We start from the raw sequence: 8347 nt of genomic DNA, 5'->3' as shown, positions 1-8347 counted from the left end.
CATACACTGTCTCGCCGAGCAAGACAGCATATACTGTCTCGCACCGCGAGACAATATAAACTGTCTCGCTTCGTGAGATAGTCTATGCTACCATGATTAAGCAAGACAGTGATGACTGCCTTGGGTATAATAGGCAATGTCGTGGTGTTTTGATGAAGTAACCTCAATCGACGTATGATACACATGAATACTCCAATAGGTACATGAGTCTAAACTGTTTTCCCACACTCGACAGGAAGTTTCTGGAGAATATTACTCTAAATATTCTTAAGGATAACCAGACGACCTCCCAACGGGTATATCAGGTTAAACTATTTCTTGAAAACCTAGAGAGATACATAAGTATAAACTGTGTTCTTATGAAGACTGATACTGTGATAAACAATCCGGTATCAATTTGGCATCAAAAGCTGAATTCAGAAGTACAAATGCCAGTTTTGATTCAAGATCTTAACAACAATTAAGCGATAAACGCAGTACCAGAGGAATGTTAGCTATTCTACAAAGAACTGAATAGACTAAAGGATCAAATCAAGAGCCGAAGCTATTTACGGATTCTTCTACACGATCTACTCAACTAAGCATTGAAGGGATCATAAGTAAGATCTATCTTATCCAAAGTTTCCCAGACTCCTCCATAAAAGAATGAGTCTGGAACACTTTGGAGGGGATATCTGTAGGCGTTAAAAAATACTGATAGATATCCAAACATAGAGAAGATCACCCAAAAATCACAAGAATTGACCTCATGCTGTCTTAGAAAGATCAAGACAGGTATGGACTGTCTCGCCAGCGAGATAGCGTTTACTGTCTCGCCAGTGGAGCGAGGGTTAGCGACTCATCAAGCGAGGACAAGTTTACTGTCTCGGCCAAGCAAGACAGTGTTTTACTGTCTCGCCAGCGAGACAACTTTTGAAGATCAAAATTACATTTAATAACTGCCACCAACCGTGTCCATTACTGACAAGTGACGTGGAAACATCGTGGATGAAAAATCACGTCAATAACTACCAAAAATAACGGAGCCTGAAACGCTGGAAAAGCAGTTCATAGGTAAACTTGCCAGGCAGTTGGATTTTTCGCGAAGTATTTATTGTCTCGGAAGCCGAGACAGCAAACACTGTCTCGGCCGCGGACAGATGGTGAGAATATCTCACAGGCTTAACTTCTTCGTTTTGTTGTATTTTACAGTTATGTGTCCCAGAGGCTATAAATACCCCCCTAGGGTCATTACTGACGAGGATGGAGCAATTTGGAGCAGAGAGAACAGTAAAATTTGAGTTCTTGGTGTGATTCCTTGATATTCGAGCATTGACTTGATCTTAAGAAGAGTGATCATCTTACTTTGATAAGATATTCACTTCAAATTCCTACTTCGATAAATGAAGGAAGAATCTTTAAACCCCTTCATAATCTATGATTTGGTGGTCCATGAGTCAAAGCACTCCCGGCACAGGCAAAGTCCCACAAAACAAGAATCGATAAACGATTTTTTGTATTATTTTCTCGAAAGTTATAATTTTCTCAATTTTTCATTGTAATTCATTGTAAATGACCGAAGTTCAATAGAATTATCAATGGAAATGACTTTTGAAGAAAACAAGGAGTATTTAGTTGTTTTTCCCATAATGAGATCTCGGTTGTACCAAATACTCGAAGGTGATCGGTGTATTTTTTTGGGTTGGGCTAATGTGTTTATTCACCATTGTACGATCATCTGGAAGCATATCCAGAATAGGGAGATAAAATCTATTGCTGTAAAACGATTGAGTAAGGAAGTTGAACCCACATGTTATTGTGCGAACCATACAAGAGTATCATTATTTCATGTAGCGGGAATAGGGAGATAAAACCTATTGCCGTAGAATGATTGAGTAAGGAATTTAAATCCACATGCTATTGTGCGAACCTTACAAGAGTATCATTATTTGATGAAGCTGAAATAGGGAGATAAAACCTATTGCCGCAGAGCGATTGACTAAGAACCATACAAGAGTATCGCTATTGCAAAAAGAGATGCATATAGTTGTAGTATGATTCCATGTAGTTTCCCAATGAGTAGGGTATACATTGGATATATGATATACATGATATGTTTTTTTTTAATGTTTGATCTAGATATTATTTCCTTATGATGGTGCCAGCTACCTGAGGGTAGTCTGAGATTGTGACAAATTGATTCTTTATGATTAAGGGTAGAAGCTGTAATATTTCTATTTGTGATGATTGTTCATATATAGGTTTGAAGTTAGTAGTTATTGATTCATAGCTCGAGATATATGATATATACATGAGAGTTTTCTTGTTTGGACTATTTCGCTCGACGTACTAGTCTTGAGTTGTGGATTTCTATTTACAAATTTCTTTTGCATTTTTAATTTTTGTTGAGATTGATATTTAGCGATTCATAATTTGGGATATGAGGTATATACATGAGGGTATTCTTATTTGGATTATTTCACTCGACGTACCCATTCTCATGTTATGAATCTCTAAATACCAATTTCCATTTAGTACAGTATTTATGACTTTATATTTATATGTACTAACCGGTATTTTCTTATATACTACTACCCCTTCCCCTTGGAGACGGTAGAGATGATCTCGCTAGTGCTTTGATGCTCGTTGTTTCCCCTCTTTTTAGGCAACGAGTCAAGTGTACGGAGTGTTGCAGGGTTGATGGAGTCGCATCTTAGCATTCCATCTTATTTATTTTATTAGTAGATACTTACAGAGCTCCACAGTAGTTGTTCATTTTCAGACTCTAGAGATTGTATTTTTATTTGGTAGAGGCAGTGTGTCTTAGAGAAATTTTCTTTTGACTCTTGATTATGAGACTTGGTACATTTATTATAAATCAGAGATATTCTTATACTATTTTAGTTGGGCTCATGTGTTGATCATTCTCATACTTCTTTTGTGCATATCCTATTCTTGTACTATTTCTACTATTTGCCTGTTTTGTACCTTCACCTATTTGTTGACTCTACTAGAGAGATAGTAATTGTGATGGTGAAATATGTCGTAGCATGGTGTTGATACTTGGCAGGTTTGATAATCCGAATTTTACCTTGGACTACAGTCTTGTGTGAAACCTGGGGCGTCACAGTTGGTATCAGAGCTCTAGGTTCCAGTATCCTTAGGATCATTCCCGTGTCATATTATAGAGCTAAGATAAGGTTTCTAAGAATCTTGTATAAAGTCCAGTGCATTTACATCTAGAATAGTGATCCTAGAAGAGTATTTGGACAACCAGATGTCCCCAGCAGTGCCATCATTTGAAGTTCCTCCACCAGTCACACCAGCTGAGTCTATTATAAAGGTGTCAACAGAAGTTGCGCCAACCCCAACTACCATTGAAGTTACAAGAAAGGAAGAGAGCCCTAAGATGGGAGAAACCAAAGATAAGGGTAAGAACAAGCAGACATTTACAGGACTAGAAGGACCTCAGTTAGATAATCAGAAGCAACAGAATAATACCGGTCTAAGGGAACAACTGGATCAAACAACTACAAAGCAGCGCAGATTTTTGAGATTTTGTTATAACTATTACAAATTCGGCTGTAGAGCCACAGAGTGTCATGGAGAATCAATGAGAGGCCAGCAAAGCAAGAGTCAGAACTCAAAAAAGGTACAGAGAGCGCGGAAACAACAAAAAATGCAGGGTGCATGTTATAAATGCCACAATATTTGACATAGAGCGAGAGGTTGTCGCAAAGCTCCAGTAGGAGGACAGAAGGAAAGAGACCAGAATCATCAGCCACAGAATCGCGGGCATGGCCAACAATAGAGAATCAAATCACCTCTGTCAGCTTCGAGAATTGAAGATCAGATGCATGCAAATCGGGAGCTACCTCAGAGTGATAGAGATTCACATGCTACAGAGCCTTCAGTGTAACAGAACATAACAATCAATCAAGTATTTGAGATATTTTATGTGATCTTGATATGAGCAGAGTTGTAGTGAAAGGTCGGTGAACACCTTCTAAATTTGTATCTTTTGGGGACTTCACAATATGTTTTCATGGATAGCTTTCGGTTAGTTACACATTTTCTAGACGATTCTTTTTCAGTCTTTATTTCTTTGGGAGAGGCATCCCTCTTAGAGAGTATTTGTAGGAGATGCATTATAAGCTTAAATGAGTCTAAGTTCATATTTGATTTATCTGTTTTACATATATATTCGAGCTTATATGACATTTTGCTATGGATTGGTTACTTTCCTACCACGTTAGTATCGAATGTTGGTGAAGACAGTCATTTTATGAGTAATCGATAGATTTGTATGGTTTGTAGCAATCCCATAGGGTAACCAGAATACGGAGTTATTTCTGGCATACGTCGAGGAGGTGATGAGACAAGATCGGGGTGCAGATTTGAGTGAGACATGAGTGATCTTCGAGTATCATGATGTCTTACAAGACATAACAGGTTTACCTCCAGTGAGATAGGTCGAGTTTTACATTGAGTTATAGCCAGGCACCACACCGATACCCCTAGCGCCTTATCGTATAACACCTGTTGAGATAAAGATGATTTAGATCCAGTTAGATATCTACTATAGAGGATTTATGATTGGTAGAGAGCGGCTGGACGTAGTTTCTCGAAGATTAATCTTTGTTCTAGTTATCAATTCTTGCGGATTCGGGAGATAGGTATCTCCAAGACCGCCTTTCTGACTCGATATGAGTCTTTAAAGTTTCTTGTCATGTTGTTTGGACTAACCATTAAACCCACGGTATTTATAAAATTGATGAATCGGGTTTTTCGTCCATATTTGGACCAATTCGTTATAGTATTCGTTGATGATATTCCTATCTTTTCGGGATCAGAGGCTGAGCATGAACAAAATTTGAGATTAGCATTACAGACGTTACGGAAGCACCAGGTATACGCTATTTTTTAACAAGTATAAATTCTAGTTATCTGAGATCTGAATTTTGGAACATGTTATCCGAGAGGGCGTCACAGTAAAATACAACTAAGGTGTAGATCATTTCAAAGATTCATAACATTTTAGTTTTGGACCGACCATTATAGAAAGATACTTTAAGATTGTTTGAAGATTTCAACGCCACTTATATGCCTTATGAAGAAGGGTGTACAGTTTATTTGAAGCACAGAGTATCAAAAAACATTTGGGGTTTGGAGGCTAAATTGGTTACAGCACCAGTGATTGTTATTCTGATTAGTGATAAAAAAATTTAATTGTTTACACGTATGTGAATGTATCGGGTCCTAGAGGTGTTTTGACGCATACCTAGAGAGGAAATATTTGTATTTTAAGATGATTGAGGACTCATGAGGGAAATTATCCCATATATGGTTTGGAGATAGCAGCAGTAGTTTTCGCATTGAAGAAATTAAGACATCATTTGTATAGAGTACAAAGGAAACTATATACGGATTATCAGAGCTTGGAAGCACCTTCTTCCCAAAAGAAATTTAACCAAAGGCAGTGGCAAAGATCCGAGTTTATTAAAAATTTTGAGTTTTTAATTTAGTATCCTTACGAAAAGACGAGTGTTGTCACAGACACATTGAGTATAAAGCGTTGATGTGAGTATACTGTTTTGAAGTGTTTAATGTTTATTACATCGAGAACTTTACACTCTCAGCCAGATTAGCTTTAGACAAGAGATTAACGGAAACAACATTTTCTTAGGAGCTTTATGAGTGAAGTCATCTTAGAGTTATGGAAAGATCAGTACCTAGTTAAGAGATTCTTAGATTAAAATCCGAAAGAAGGGAACTTCTATAAAGATTTAAGCAGAATGAACAATTGAAATAGACCGGGGTTTCTTAATGGAAGGTCGGCTGGTAATGCTAGGTTATCCACAACTTAAGAAGGATTTATCGGATGAGGCATACCGTACTAAGTATACAGTACATCTAGACACATCAAAAATGTATAAAGACTTGAAAGGACGTGTTAACGGAGCAGCGTGCGTAAGGAGATATTGAAATATGTAGTTACATATTTTATCTGCTAATAAATGAAGGTAATACATTAAAGACCATCTAGAACCCTACAACCTTTACCTATTCCGGAGTGGAAGTGGACAGATATTTTTACGGATTTCATTGAAGGGATGAGATCAAAGAAAGAAACAGAATCTATTTGGATGATAGTTGATTGGTTGACGAAACCGGTGCATTTCTTACCCTTGAAAACGACTTATACAGCAGAAATGTATGCAAATATAATTATTTAGGAAATAGTAAGATTTCATGAAGTTCCAAATATGATTGTATGAAACCAAGGATTGGTGTTTACTTTACATTTTTGGAGAATATATTGCAAGCATGCGATATGGATTATCAGGACAAACAAGATGACCATAACCCCATTAATTATAATTCATTTATAACAATAGTTATTGAATGTCTATTGCACTGTATTATTAGTGGGTAGAGCTAGAGAATAGTTATTACATAGACCAAAAGCTGTGAGAGCACATTAACGAGGAATGTAATATTGATTTGAGAACATATTCTTGTCACTCATAGTCGGCAAAAGAGTAATACATGTCAGAGATGACAACCTCTAAAGTTTCATGTTAGAGATTTTATAACAATAAAAGTATCACCGATAAAGGGCATTCAGGAATTCAGTAGACGGGGGAACGTACCCTAAGATATGTTAATCCGTTCAGAAATTTTGAGCATGTTGGAGTTACATCCTTTAGATTTGATTTCCAGTATTAAGGTCGAGTATACATGATATACTTTATGTTTTAATGCTCAAGAGGTACTTACGCGATGAGGAGTAGCAGAATATAATTGATACACCAAGTATTGAGATTCAGGATGATTTGATTACCGTAAAAATACCGGTTTGTATTACTATTAGAGAAAATAAAAGGCTTAGAAACAAAGTGATTTCTTTAGTGAAAGTTCAATGGAATCGGCAAGGAGCCGAAGAAGTTTATTGAAAGTGCAAAAAGGATATAAGCCGTGACTACTCACATCTGTTTGAGCAGATAAAATGTTGATATTAAGTATGCTTTTATGCATTAGTAATTACATTAGGTTTTTATGCCACATTTATATTTAACGCTAGAATGAGGTACTAACACTTAGCTCCTAACCACTCGGAACATATGGTATATATATGGGGGTTCCTTGTTTTGATTTTACACATGGCATACTAGTTCCGTCTAATTAGGGGTTAAGTGAGAGTGCATGCATTTTAGATTATTATGTTTAAATATCTGCTTATGTTTCATATTTGGGATTTAATGACACGAGATGTGTACAGGAGGGTTTCCTTGTCTAGATTATCCCCTCTTAGTGTTGTTCTTGTGTTATTAATCTTTAAGATACGATCACAGAATTTTGAGGACTAAATTCTTTTAGGGGGGAGGGGGTGAATGTAAAACTCTGAAAATTTTGAGATAACGATTGATAAATTGAATTAATATGTGATTAATTATTATAAGTGGATATTTACTAAGATAAATATCATTAAATAGTGTAAGAGTATATTAACAAGTATTTTAAGTATAAGCAAGTCAGTGAATGAGAAAGAAACGAGTCAAAAACATGAACAAAGACAAAATCATGAGGAACTAAAAATTCCCAGTCCGGTTGACCGTCACAGTCGACCACGGAACCTGTTTTCTGTTTTTTTTCCTTATCTGAGTTGGTTTCGGGTATTTGAGGCCCATATTTATTTTCCCTGAGATATATACATATTGTTCACAAGATTTTTAGTATTTTTTCATATTTTTAAAACCCAATCAGCGACCAAACAATTTTACAAACCCTAATTTGATATTTTAGGAAGATTTAAGGCTTTTAAGCGAGATTTCGGTTTGTGGCTTGGAGATCTGCATTGGAATTCTCCCTCTCACATTTTAAATCAAGTCTCAGACAAGTTTCATCTCTGCTAATCCCTCTCCCCTATTTTTAAAATGATTTAATGAGTTTTTAATGTGATTTCTTAGGCCTAATTAACTAGTTTGGATATAAAAGCAAATCTTTTGTACTATATGTATAAAGACCAGAGCTTTTCATTTTAAAAGATTAAGAATGAAATTACAGAGATGTTTTAAGATCTGAAAGTATTTAACAATGTTGTTTAACTGAGTTTTGATGATTTATTCATCGTATTGATGTTCCGTGCATGTTTAAGGATTTAAATATGATTTATTATGTGATTAATCATGTTTCACATGTTTGATAATTTCTAGAGATGTAAATATGATGTCTACAATATTCTACACATGTTTCAGCATGAATTAAACAAGTTTGAGTCAAATGCACGCACGGATACAGCCCAAACCTACACAGAACAGGTTCTGGAATCATGTCCGGTCGACCGCGCCTAATCGGCGGTCGACCG

Source organism: Asparagus officinalis, chromosome 9 (assembly GCF_001876935.1).
Source record: "Asparagus officinalis chromosome 9, Aspof.V1, whole genome shotgun sequence".
Classification (NCBI taxonomy): Eukaryota; Viridiplantae; Streptophyta; class Magnoliopsida; order Asparagales; family Asparagaceae; genus Asparagus; species Asparagus officinalis.
This window is presented reverse-complemented; position numbering follows the sequence as displayed.